The 14,029-nt window shown below is 42.6% G+C and overlaps 1 protein-coding gene across 2 annotated transcripts in view; it reads left to right on the top strand.

Annotated features, from left to right (window-relative positions):
* RELL1 (RELT like 1) overlaps positions 1 to 9,468 on the top strand; it is a 55,254-nt gene extending 45,786 nt beyond the window's left edge. Inside the window, exon 7 of one of the 2 annotated variants that reach the window (XM_080910074.1) lies at positions 7,290 to 9,468. The gene's annotated coding sequence lies outside the window, so the exon portion shown is untranslated. Of the gene's footprint in view, positions 1 to 7,286 lie in introns of both variants that reach the window. The other variant, XM_080910073.1, reaches the window with a different exon arrangement.
* Positions 9,469 to 14,029: the final 4,561 nt, after the last annotated feature.

Raw genomic sequence — 14,029 nt, 5'->3', positions numbered from 1 at the left:
CTGTCTTCTGATGCAGAGGACTGGACACCCACAGTTCCTGCTGTGCACAGAGGTCCTCAGCTGACCCGTGGAGCTGCTGAGGGACCATGGAGCAGGATTTTTCTTTCTCTCCTTTCCTCTTCTAAAAACAAAATGCTCTCTTTGTCCTCTCCCTCTCTGGCTATCCCTCCCTGCCCCTGTGGCTTGAACTCCTTTTGTAGCTCATTCTGACTTCCATTCTGCCTGGTTTATTTTGGCAGTGCCGTCAAAATGGTTCCTCTCCCCTGTCCCCCTCCAGAACATGTGTTTTAATTTTCTCTTAGAAGAATAAGCTTTTGTTCTTCAAAGTTAAATAAATGGAACTGCTTTCAGTCTCCAGGTGCCACAGCCTTGTCTCTGTTGTCACTGGTCTCTGGCTTTTTGTAAAAATGATGCAGCTCAAGTTCTCGCACGTGTCTCTGAGCTGTGTTCTCCTTTTCCCACTTGCTGATCACCTCTGATTGAAAATGCTGACTTGAAAAGTTACGCCACATTTCATACATTTGTAATTTTAACCAGTTTTCAACTTTCATCCCATTGAAAATTGGACTGAGGTGTTTTTGTTTTTGTTTTTGTTTTGCTCTTGAGTTGTTGCAGGTTTTTTATGGATTATACATATTAGTTTTTTTATGGATTATACATATTATCTACCATATATGTATATATATCTAGCATATATATACATATATGTGTATGTGCGTGCATATATAAATTATATTTGGTAGATTCCAGCTTCACTGTGCGTATGCCATTCCCTTGCTAGCTCTAGGCGGGGTTCTGGGACCCAAGCTGTGGGGAACATGACACTTTTATTTCAATATATTTGTAATATTTTTCCTCATACTAAGTTGTGCCTTCACCCTTGTTTCTGTGGCTGTATGGAAGCTTCAGTGTTACGTAAGCTCCTTTGTCTGCTCTTGCCTTTTTGTGTGTGATTCTTGGGATCCCTGCCTCCACTGGGTTATGGGATTTTGCTCCTACTTTTTTTTTTTCTCATATGTTTACAGTTAGAATTTTAAAATGAAAGCAAGTCAATTGTTAGGCGTTTCTTTTTTTAACTTGTGTTAAGTTTTGTTCTCTGAGAACGTTGTGTGTCTATAATACATCCTGACTCTCATCCCACGCTCTATCCCTTTCCTCACATAGATACTTCTTTCTATTCTAGATTTTTTTAAACTGAAAACACTCTGCTTTGGTTATTTTCTTTTGGTGATTAAAGCTTAATTTTAAACTGTATCCATTTACTTTAAGTTTTGTTGCTGTAAATATTTAAAAAGAATCAGAGGCTACCAGTTCGTGGAGCTGCAGGCCACTGAGCTGGAACTATTCACCCTGGCTGCTTCTCTACCATGAGGTCCAGGAGCCACCCTCTCTCAGCTGTCTCTCTCCCAGCCAGGAACTTTGCTCACATTCCCCACAGCCCGGCAAAATCATGACTCAATAATCAATAATTTGCCAATCAGATTTATATGTTAAATTCTCAATTCACAATCCATCCACACAATAAACTTAAACTTACAACCAGTTGACAAAGACATAAACCACCTACCTAGATACGACAAATTGACCTATAGAAACCCTTGAAAATATTCATATCTACCTATTGCCAATTTAGACCACCTGGGTCTAAATCCTTCTCCATTTCCATCTTGACTCTCCTTTCTTCCCTCTCTCTCCCGCCTTACCAAAACTTTGTTCCCACCCCACTCTCTACTGTTCAATCATGTATTGCTTTGACATCAACCTACAAAATTGTATCACGTAACTACTGATGATTGTAAGCAAACTGCTCAACCCCAACCCCTCTCTGTTCCTTTTCTTTCCTTTTCCACAGGGTTCTGCTATGCACCCTTGGCTGGCCTGGTACTTACTATGTAGTCTAAGCTGTGTTTGAATTCCCAGTGATCCTCCTGCCTCAGCGTCCCAGGAACTGGGATTTTGGGTATACATCACTACACTCATACAACTATTTCACTCTCATAGCCCAGATTAGCCTCAAACTTACTATATGTCTAAGGCTGGTCTTCTCAATTCAAATATGCTGTTTCTGAGTCCAGGGTGCTGGGATTACAGGCATCCCTAACCTTCCTATGAAATGAAATGAAATAGTCGTTAGCTTAGCTGACAAGAATATGTATAATTTTTTTTAAAAAGGATTATTTATTTTATGTATATGAGTACACTGTTGCTGTCTTCACCAGAAGAGGGCATCAGATCCCATTACAGATGGTTGTGAGCCACCATGTGGTTGCTGGGAATTGAACTCAGGATCTCTAGAGGAGCAGTCAGTGCTCTAACCACTGAGCCATCTCTACAGCCTGGCTATTTCTTGAGTGCTGTGAATCGCCTCTCCTTTTTTTTTTCTTTGTGAATTTTACATCATACACCACAATTCCTCTCATCCCCTGACCCCTTCCTTTGCCCCTGCAACTTCCTCCCAAAGAAAAATAAAACAGACCAAAAGTATTTCCTCGTAGAAACATTTGCAAGTAAAGACATGTGGACAAGAGAGTATATTTCAGAACACACTGCTGACAGCTTCTTCCCTCCTTAAGAACGAAACAGCTTTGGACTCTCAGGACACCATTGACAAATCCTTCGAGAATCTGAGCCATTTTTGTGTTGAGAATGCCTTAGAAATTGCTGTGCCCTGTAGGGAGTCAAAGCCAAGAAGGCCAGCATGGGAAGGCTTTGCTGATTCAGGGTCTTCTGACTACAAATCTCTGGGGTATGCACTGTAGCCTGTGTGCTTTGGGATGCGAGTCTGCTCTCCGGAGCACGCGCAGCCAATCACAGCCTGCATTACTGACCTTCAGCTGACTTCTCAGGGAGGCCAGCTCCTCCTTTCCTTCAGATTGTTGCCAAGTGTCTAGTAGAATACTTGGAGTCTTTTCCTGAACTTGCTCAGCCCTTACATTCTTGTCATTGCTTTATCTATTTATTTAGTTAGTTATTTAGTTAAATTCTAGAGTGAAAGATGATGTCAGGAAATGCCAGCTGCAACTAATAGCTTGTCTTCTTGTCCCTAGCTTCCAGAACTTTTGTTATTTTTGTGGAAAATACTTTCTTCCTCTTCCTCTTTCTAATTTTCAAAGAGAATGGGAGAGTCTTAATTTGATGGACTGGCCGCAGGCCTTATATGAGCATTGGATAAAAATTTATAAAAGGAAAGTGCTTGGGAAAGGTCACCCGTTTGGTTTCAAGGGTAAAGCTATGCCTTGTGTGATAGAGAATACTGGGGCTCAAAACAGTTTGTGTATGTGTGTGTGTGTGTGTGTGTGTGTGTGTGTATGTGTGTGTGTGTGTGTGTACTGCTTATAAGACACAGGGCAGCCATGGCTAAACTGCTTCATCATCACCAGAAGGTGATGCTGTCCAGTTATATTATTCTGCATTAGCTCAGTGGAGACTGAGGTCAGAGGTGAGCTGAGACTCAGGCCTCATTTCTCCAGGTCCAGAGCCACACTAGCATCAGTGGCAGAAATTCTTCCCGAGTCTAACCTTTCCCAAGGGCTGGAGAATTTTAAGTGTTGTTAACAATTCTCAGTTGTTGCTGAGAACGTATGTTGCTACTAGTGTATAACCCAGTTCAGGGGCAACTTGCTGACTCCCAGAGCAAGCAAAGCATCAGAAACTGTGGCTCTGTTGAGGCTTGATTTCTCTGGACATTATTTAGAAAAGAAGTGAGTAGAATTTGTAATACTATTCACTAATGTCTATTAGGTTTTTGTTTGTTTCTTTGTTTTATGTATTTCTGAGTGAAAACATCTGTAAGGGCTTTAACCCCTTCCCCTCTGCCCTGTCCCCAGTGATTCATATATAAATACTTGCTCCTTATTGGTATTTAAAAGCTAAGGTTTTAATTATTTAAGCCCATTGTCAAAATGTGAGAGCTGTGTTTTATTGAAAGCACAGTGATCAGTAAATATGAAAAATGCCCAATATAGATTGGGCATGGTATAGCATGGCAGATGCAGGTGAATAGCTTTGATTTCAAGGCCAGCCTCATCTACATAGTGAGTTCCAGGCCAGCCAAGGCTACACAGTGAAACCGTATTTGTGTGTGTATATGTGTCAGATTGGGGGTGGGATTGAGCACAGAGTCAGAGAGTGAGACAGACAGACAGGTAGGTAGATAGATACTTAGGTAGATAGGTGGGGGGGGGGCTAACCTTATCAATAACGAAATTTAAAGGGCTTTGGTTTTGTTTTTTTAACAACGGTGGTTGTGAATGGGAACCTGACAGTGTAAACTTACATCCAAATGGAGCCTTCTGAGATTAAAGAGGACAGTGGATAAATTAATGTGGGTGAACATAGCAGAATGAGACCTCTTAGTCAAGCGGTTGGGTTTTTGTTTTGTTTTGTGTTTTTTTGTATGGACTTCTTGTTTGTTTTGTTTTGTTTTTGTATAAACTCTCACTCTACAGCCTAGATTGGCCTTGAATTTGTAGCAATCCTCCTGCCTCTGAGTCCCCTCGTGCTGGGATTATCAACTGCAAGCCAGTTTACATGGCCACTGGTTCAGAGGGTGGAGGGAGATGGAGGCTGTCAGCCAAGGAGTCTCACTGATCAGAGATCTTTGTGGTGATACTCTAGAAATGGCAGAAGCTTAAAGGTAGACTCTGACCGAGTCTCAGTTGCAGATAACATGAGGGAGTAGAGACAGTGTTGGAACCTGTTCCTTAGCTTCCTTAAAGTCAGCCACTGGAGAGAATGTTAAGCTGTTTTCGATGGGGATTTGATTCACTGAGCTCCACCTTACACTTTGAGTGCGGGTAAGTTACAACATTCAGAGAAGCACCAGTGGCCTTTTCCTTTGCTTCTGATGAATCTCTAGTGACTTAAGTTGTTCCTTCTTCCCACCAGTCTTGCTTTATGAGGGATGTAGTTATAGCTGGGATTCTGTGCACCAAAGTCCTGCTTAATCTCTCCCAGTATGGGCATCCATTTGTCTAGCTCTGTATCACATTGCCCTCACAGAAGGAGACAGCTTCTGAAACACAGCTGGTGTTCTGTAGATGGACACTGCAAAGAGGCCTCCCTCCACCCTCTGTCCATTCTTGTTGGGCTCTTGTGGCTTCTGTGCCAGCCACAGGAAGCTCTGACCTTTGCATCTTTTAACACTGGTTTGAAGTGTTAGAGAAGTACCAATTCAGAGTGGGCTTATTTGTTAATAAGGATCCAGTTCCTTTCCCATAACAATAAGGGATGAATTTAGTGTTGTTAAAACATACCAGATGTACCCTTGGAGGCTCCCAGAGACTGAGCCACCAACCTAAGAACAAGCACGGGCTGGACCTAGGTCCCTGTATTATGTAGTAGATATTATGTAGTGTGCAGGTCCCCTAACAGCTGGAGCGGAGGCTGTCCCTGACTCTGTTGCCTGCCTGTGGATCTGGGTCCCCTAACTGGGCTGCCTTATCTGACCTCAATCGGAAAGGGTGTGCCTAGTCCTGCAGTGACTTGTGTGCCAGGGTGGGTTGATACCCAGGGTTCCCCTTTCTCAGGATGGGGCTGAGGGAGGTACCCAGAGGAGATGGGAACCTCAATCAGGATATAAACTGAAGAAATAAATTAATGGGAAAAAATTATACCAAATGCACTCCACACTTTTTAGGTACCCCGTTTCACCCACAAAAAGTAGGCCACAGCTGCACATTTGCGTCAACCTTTTGACATTGTGTGGTGTTGTTCTTCCAACTTATAATCGAGAATAGCACAACCGAGTTACCCAAAACAAGACAAAACACACTATCTTGGTGTTTAAGGAAGTTTATGATTTTGTGTTGGACCATCCATAATTATCCGTGGGTGTGGCTTCTGGGCCGTAGGCTGGTCACACCTGTGAGTGTGTGGTCTCTTTTCCCCTCTCTAAACTGTCATTATGATGAGACAGGTGTTTACCCGTAACTCATAGCTGCCTTGCTGTGAGCAAAGACCCGATGGGAGGGCTTCTGCGTAGGTGTCTTCTCTTTGCTGCATGGTTCTTTAGGTCTTAAAGCAGCAGCAGTTTGGCTTTTCCACATCCTTGCGCAGAGATAACAGTGCACAGGGCAGTTTATAAATCAGCTTTAGAGGTGGCTGTTTAGAACTGAGAACTGAGTGTTTAAGGAAGTTTATGATGCTCATCTTCCTGCTGGAGTTCTTTGGCTGCTGGGTACCATGATAAACACTGGGTATCAGTCAGTTTAGGGCAAACCTCTGTACCCTGCTGGAGATGCCAGAGGACAACCACCTTCAGCAGCCAGGACTAAGGATCTAGGTTTGACTCTAGGCCTCTGATCTTATCCTCTCGTTGGTCCAACCTGGGTCTTTAGTTCTCACCCCTGAAGGTCAGTGTCTAAATCTACTGTAGGATTCTTTTAAGTGAGAAATTCTGGGTTGGAACAAACTATCTTTTTTTCCCCTTCCTTCCTTCCTTCCTTCCTTCCTTCCTTCCTTTTTGTTTTTTGTTTGTTCTGAGGCAAGGTCTCTGTGGCCCCAGTTGACTTTGAATTTGTGGCAGTCCTCCTGCCTCAGCTTGGCTCCTGGAATACCACACCTTCTTACTCTGATGACATGTTGCATTCCAGACCTGATCTCATTGACCTGGACTTTGTTACTTTGCTCCTTAATATATAGGCTTGCTCCTCAGCATAGGTTTCTCGCACAGCATGCATGTTTCAGTATGCAGTGGTATCTTTCAAATTTCACTTCTGTCCTGGGCTATCTCCGTCTTCAGCAGCATAATAAAGCTGTGAACGACAGGACATATTTGGGACCTAGAATGCTATTTTGTAAGTTTGGCTGAGGTTATCACTCTACAGCTTGTGACAAGACGGCACAGCAGGGGTTACGATCCCCTTCCCCTGGAGAAGTGATCACAGGCTGAGGGAGCATCTGCCATCGAGGGAGCTCCTATGAAAAGCTGCGACCCTTTAATACAGCTCCTGATGTTGAGTGACGCCCCCCCAACCATAAAACTATTGTGATGCTGTTTTGTAGCTGTAATATTGATACTATTATGAATCATGATGTAAATATCTATGTTTCCCAAAGATCTTTTGGGGTGACAACTCAGACATTGAGAACTGCTACTCTGGATTTTCTTGGTGACGAGGTCCTTTGCTTCGGTGGTACTTAGACTAAGTTCCAGAAGGACCGTGTGATGGGGTAGGGGGTGATGGGTGATCTCAGCTTTCACATGTTTTTAAACACTCAGGACGATGAGCATGTGGTTTGTTTCCCTTTGTCACATCTTTACTCTTAGCTGTTTTCTCTTGCAGCAGCCGCTTTCTCGAAGACGCCTAAGAGACTCAAGGCTTGTGAGGTATGAAGTCGCCTAGGGAATATTTTATGTATTTCATACAGTTTCTACCATGAAGTCAGTGGGCATGCGGATCAAACCCAAAAGGGAATATATTTTTGCTATACTGGACATAGAATTCAGTTTGCTTTGAAAGAAGTTTTGGGCTTAACAGGCATGATGAAAATGTTAGTTCAGTTCCCGAGAGGGAAAGCGCTCCATCGCCTGTGCTTGTGGACCGTCCCCGGCCATCGAGGTTCCTGGTTGGCACATTCCTGGCTGTTCATACAGTCGGCTCCTCGGACTCACGGCATTATGGACAGTGGAGCCATTTGGAGCCTGAGCTTGTATTGGTGTGCTCACGTCTGTTACCAAACCCCAGACTCCATTTTGATGTTGCTTATAAGATCGTCATACACACAGTTGGGCTGTTTCAGAAGACTCGTGCCTGCAAATGGTCCTTTGGAAACATGTAGTGCTCAGAAGTTGATCCCCAAGGATGTCGGGGATCAGATGGAACCACAGGCACCCTGCAGTGACTCCTGCTTCCATTGGTCCTCTCCTGCCATTCTCTGGTCACTTAGAAGATACAGAGACTATTACTGTTTTTATTGAACTTAATCTACACAGTTGTCTTTTAGTATAATTGAGTAAAAGGGAAAATGCTTTCAAGCACTCTAAAGAAAACTGTTTTGACAACCAAAAGCCGAAACAAAACAAACCCTTTCGAAGACCTCTGCTTGTTTAACTCAGGATCCTGCTGTCTGTCTTCTAACTGATGCTTAGTAATGGCTTCCTAAGTTCAAGGCTCCGTGGGCTACAGAGAGTTCAGGGGATAGTCTAGGTGACTGAGCCAGGTCTCATCTCACAACAAAAAGGTGAAAGTGCTGGGCCATCTCTCAGTGGTAGAGCACTTCCGGCATGTTCCGCCACTCTTAGAGCCTTCTTGCCCTGTAGCCTCTCTTGGCCTTGTTTTATAAAATGCCTGAAAGTGCATAGGTCTGGAATGGGGGGTGAGGCAAGCTTTATTCTCTACTTCCGTTAGTATGATACACTGAGTACTGGGGGTGGTTTTGTTTTTATTTGTTTTGTTTTTTAAATTTGGCTCTGCAAAAATAAAATAGAAAAAAAAAAGGGATTTAAAAAAATATATACCTTAGGGTATTTTCTGTTAAAAAAAAAATACTTGATTCTGTTTCTGGACACAAACTAACTTTTTTTCCTCATGATATTTTATGTGGTAGGTACAGTTTGATGTAAACCCACAGTGGCAGCTGGTGACTGGTATGTGTGTTGTGTCTACAAAGCAGAGAAGCCCATGTGGATGCCAGGTTCACTGTGGTCCAGGAAGTAGAATGTGTGTTCATGGGAATAATATTTGTGCAGCTAAGCCAATATTTTTACATAAACAAACAAAAACATTTTGCAAAAAAAATATACATTTTGCAAAAAAAATGGTGTTCTTTCAATTGTGATGGGCTAATATGTAAGATATTCTTCAGCTTTAATTATTTTTTAATCCAATGTAGAGCACTTTCTATAGCAATAAGAAAACAAAAAAGCTAAAATATTTAAGATTGTATTTATATACCGAGAGTACATTTTAAATATTTTCTAATACTTGAGCAGTTGAGTGGTTGAGTGCCTGGCTTCCAGAGATGCCAAAAAATAAGCATTCAATAGGTTCAACGTATAAGCTTCGTCCTGGTTTGTACGGTCTGTTGAGAATCCCGAGTGTTCCCAACCGGCATTTAAAGTCTCCGCTTTCCTCACTCTGAAATACTGAGGATCCTTGACAAGTTCGCTGTCCACAACACTACCAGTGGCTCTCTTCTCGGTGTGAATCGGTTGCCACCTTGATGCAAAAATTTTGTAAAGGAAAACTTTTGGGTTTCCAGTGTTGGAATGTATTTTTAACTGTCTGGTTTGTACTTTTTATGAATTTTGTACTACCAAAGCAGAGTTAAAAATAAAAGCATTAAACCAGTGTGCTGCATCTTACGGGGCCAACTTCATAAGTCTCAGCTTGTTGAATGAAGATCACTGGGCTGGTTTCATTGGATTTCCCCTTTTATAACGCCTCTACCCCACCCCCAACTATTTTTTCTTTCTTAATTGGATAATTTTGGACCCAGAGAAATAAATATAGTGTTTGTGTGTAACCCCTACAGTCTACCTTTAATGTTCAACACCTTACATCACCATAGGAACATGATCACGACTAAGAAATCATCATTGGTCTAAGGTTGATAAGTAAACTAGAACTCGGGATTCCCACTTTGCCCTGAGTCATTTCATCTCTGTAGACTGTTCACTAGTCCAGTCTCTTGATCACAACACTATAATACTGTCCTTTGATTTGGGCTGGGGAGCTGTTTCTCATGGATAGACTGAGGTTTTGCATTGGTAAGGATACTACATGGGTGATGAATTTTCCAAGTGTTTCAAGTCAGAGGACATGAGTTGACATGTGTTGTCTTTGATTTCTTGTCAGTTACTTGGTTTCACTATGTTAAAGTTACTCTTTGTACCTCTTTAATGAAGAGGAAAGATACTTGGAGATTAGGACAGAAACTTCTCTGTGCTTACACTTTCATCTGCTAGCTTTACCATCCATTGGAGTTGGCTTCCCCAGGACTCCAATCAACAAGTTGCCAAGAGCTTGGCAAATAAGGCAATATAGAAAGATATTTCAGGCCAGAGTGAGAAACAAAGGGTTAGGTCCATCCTGTGCTCCAAGGGAGGTATAGGTTAGGAAGTTCTCAGCATCTCCTGCTATGAGGTTCTGCAGTGCATCATAGGAACTCATTTTAACTTGGTTACACTTGCAAAGATCCTAGCTCCAGGGAGGGTCACATTAGTCCTGTTCTAGGTGTTGGGATTTCAGTATAATGTGGGGGTGGGCTGGGCAAGAGAGCACAACCCCCTTTCCTAGGGGGTGGTGCCTGCAATGAAAACTCAGATTATTGTCTTGTCTCTGACTTGGCTCTCTCTTTACCCCCACACTCCTCCATCTCTCCTTTTCTAACCCTCATTACTTTCTGGCCCCAGAAGATACCCCAGGCACCTCCTTTTTTCATGTTCTTTGCCCCAGTGTTGTAGAAAATATTTAATCTCAATCTGGGGTTTCAACCCAACTTTGACCATTTCATTCCCAGATGAAAGACACACAAGGTTTATATTTATAATAAGCCTTAAATAATGCTAGAGCTGGGCAGGCATCTACCCTCTGTGCGATTAAAATCTATTTCCTATTGATAACCCCAAATTTCATCTGGGCTGCTCTTATCCCCATGGCCAGCCCTCAGGGCCATACTTTCTTGACTTCCAACCCATGGTGTTTTACTCCTCTCTCCACCTTTTTCTTCCCTCTGTGCTCTCTCCAATGTCCCCACCTATCTCAATTCTGCCCAGCTATAGACTGGACATCTTTATTCACCAATCAGAAATAACTTGACTCCTTGTGGGGCCTCTGGGACAACCGGGTCTCCCTCATCCACCCACCCATTCACACACACAAACACTTAGCATTACAATACACAGCAACACACCAAACCTCAATACCCCAGTTGCTGGACCAACTACTTATCTTAGGGGCCCTCAGTGATTTTACTGGAGAATGGTATTTTTTGAAGATAAGGATACAGGCTGTGCTCATTGATACTTGGTGTCGCAGCCTCTGTCCTCAGTATAGTAACCCATATCTAAGTACACATCTCTGTTTCCGTGTTAAGAGCCCAATTCCACATGGTACCTCTGACTGTACTTGCACCTGGCATTCGTTTTAACATCATGTTAAACACCACTCAGTATTTAATAACCTTTTCGTTGATGTAGGCATCCACATAGCTGAAAACTATCCCCAGGAGAGCGACTTTTACTAACAGAACCTGGCACTACACTCAGCTCTTTTTGCTTTTTGTATTGTAGGTATCCACACAACTGGCAACTTGGGTCACACTTTGGTGTGTGCGCAGATATACTTGCCTAGTGGGTCGAGGAAATGGAAAAGCTGACAGAAGTTTTACCCCCATGAAAAGTAGAAACCTGGAATGTGTGTGCTAGGGACGATCCTGGAAATTCTTCGGATTCTTCACTTCTTAGCCAAAAGGTGTTATTTCGGGTGGCATACTTTGTTTTGAGTCAGACTTTTGGGGTATGCATGTGATGTAGATTAGAGGTGCCAAGACCTTGTTTAGCTTTCACAGTTTGTCAGTGTTGGGAATGTGGCAAATCATGGCCAGTCTGGCTGTTCTGGTCTCTGGTTTTGGGTGGGTGGGGCACTGTCCATGGTTTTTCACACTTCTTCATTTTCTTTTCAAGTCTGTTTTGCTGGCCAGCCTTGCACTATCCAAAACTTAGAGTAAATAGATGAGAGAGCTGGGGACTTAACACTTCAGATCCTCACAACTTGGAGCTTTGTGGCCAAGTGTTTGCCTCTGAGCATCCACCTTGCACTGAGATAGCACTTTGCCTCCATCTTCTGGTTGGATTAGAAACTGCAGGGGGCGTGGTTCGGACATTTGTCGATGTCAGGCATTGGCATGCAGAGCCCTGATGATGTGTTGGCAGAACAAATAAACCTTTAAAAATAAAGGATACCACTAGCTAGCTAATGTAAGCAAAAGAACAGTTTGGTTTTTTTTTCCTGACCCCATCAGTCTATCTTGTTTTTCCATCAAATGCTTCCTTACTGTGTGGGGTCTCCTGTGTTCTTGGTGAACACAGATGAAGACAGGAATGACGTGTGTGTGTGTGTGTGTGTGTGTGTGTGTGTGTGTGTGTGTGTGTGTGTGTGTGTGAGAGAGAGAGAGAGAGAAAGAGAGACCTGATGCCTATGCATGGGTCCATGTATGTGCATGCATATGTTAATACTGAGAGTCTTAAATTTCTCTTTACTTTATTGAGGTCTCTTACTAAACCCAGACATCACTGACTTGATTAGTCTAGCTATCCAGCTTTCTCTAGGATCTCCTTGTGCATTTTTAAGGAAAAGAAAATGCATTCAAAATCATGATGCCTTTCATAGTCTGCCCAAGGCATAAACCCCCAGGGCACTGCCATTTTAGTAGCTATTGGTGCCACTATTTTGTATGGCTATAAATAAAATAACCTAGGGTTGAATAGTTTAAACGGATAAAAGGCTTAATTGGTCCCAAGTTTGGAAAGTTGGGAATTCTAAGCTTAGCAGCCACATTTAATAAGGCCCTTGGTGTTCATTGTACCATGCTGAATGCACCATCACTGTAGAAGGAGGGTTTGTGAGATGGGCAAAGGAAGATTCGGAGCAGAGGAAAACCTCCAGGGTGACCCTCTTTCAGAGTAACCAATGGAACCCCACAAGATACGATTCACTCCTTAATTCTGTCTCGAGACCTGATGCCGTTACTTGAGAAATAAACAGTCTGTTCATGAGGGTGGAACCTTATAACCCAATGATTTTTTAAGGTCCCACCAGCCCTCAACAGGATTACACTTCAAATAAGGAACCCTAAAAGAAAGATTCATCTTAACAAGCTACTCACTTTCAGGGCACAAACCCCTGTGTGGGATAAATGTTCAAAAAGTGCCTCTATTGTATTTCTAATGTTGGGTGATAACTGAGGATGTAGGTGGGAAAGGGTTTATCACTTTAGAGATGAATGTTGTCAGAAGTGGTTTGGAGAGCTTTGGTGTGTAGCAGTTAAGACTTAGTTGCTAAGAAGATGTTGAATGTGACTTGTGAAAGTAAGCCAGTGACATTAGCCAAGTGACCAGAAGATAGCTAATAGTGATGGCTTGGCAGGATCTGGGCAGGTAAGAAGCACTTATGTCTCAGTGTGGTCTCATGCATGGTACAGGGGGCCATTGCCTCTGCTTTACATGTGATGTGCCTGGAGAAATGGATCTCAGTCCGAACCGGCAGGATTTGCTCACAGAAACGATGGAGAGGATTTCAGTCAATAATTCAATCAATAGCTATCCATCCCAGCAAATTATTTTGAAGTAGTGTGTATATAGTTATCTCATCTTGCTATAAATAAATAATCTATAGCTTAAATATGACTCCCATTTTTGCTAGATTGTCACTGGCTTATGGCTGATGTCAAGAAAACCTTTATGAGTCCGGAATTCACGGATTAGCAAATTCATAGTTTAAACCTTTGGTTGTTCTTCACTCATCAATGTGTTGGTCAGGGAGAGCATCTCTACTGGCCCCAGACCAACTCTCATGAACCTAAGAACTCCTTCTTATGTATATGTCTGGGCCACATGCATCCTTTCCTATAGTTTTAGGAATATCATATTCTGAATAGAACCTGGAGATAAAATTTATTTTTCTGGAGTTATCTCTCTCTTCTTCATCTCTTTTTTGAAAAAGATGTCATATAAGTTCAGGCTGTCCCTAAACTAGCTATGTAGTTGAGGATGACCTCGAATTTTTAAATATTTATTTTTAAATTATTTGCATATGTGTGCATCTGTATGTGATTATGTGCACATAACTGCACTCTCCAGTGGAGGCATCACATCTACTGGACCTGTAGTTACAGATGGTTGTGAGCTACCTGATGTGTGTGTGCTGTGAAAAAAACTTGGGACCTATGAAAGACCAGTACATGTTTTAACCACTAAGCTACCTCTACAGACCTGAGCTTAAAGTTTGGACCTTTCCCGCCTCAGCCTCTTGAGTTCTGGGATAACAAGTGTGTACCACATGGTTTTGCTTGATGCTTAGACTAG

This window comes from Micromys minutus (genome assembly GCF_963924665.1).
Source record: "Micromys minutus genome assembly, chromosome: 1".
Lineage (NCBI taxonomy): Eukaryota > Metazoa > Chordata > Mammalia > Rodentia > Muridae > Micromys > Micromys minutus.
The sequence above is the reverse complement of the archived record's forward strand: the minus strand, read 5'-3'. Positions and strand labels throughout refer to the sequence as shown.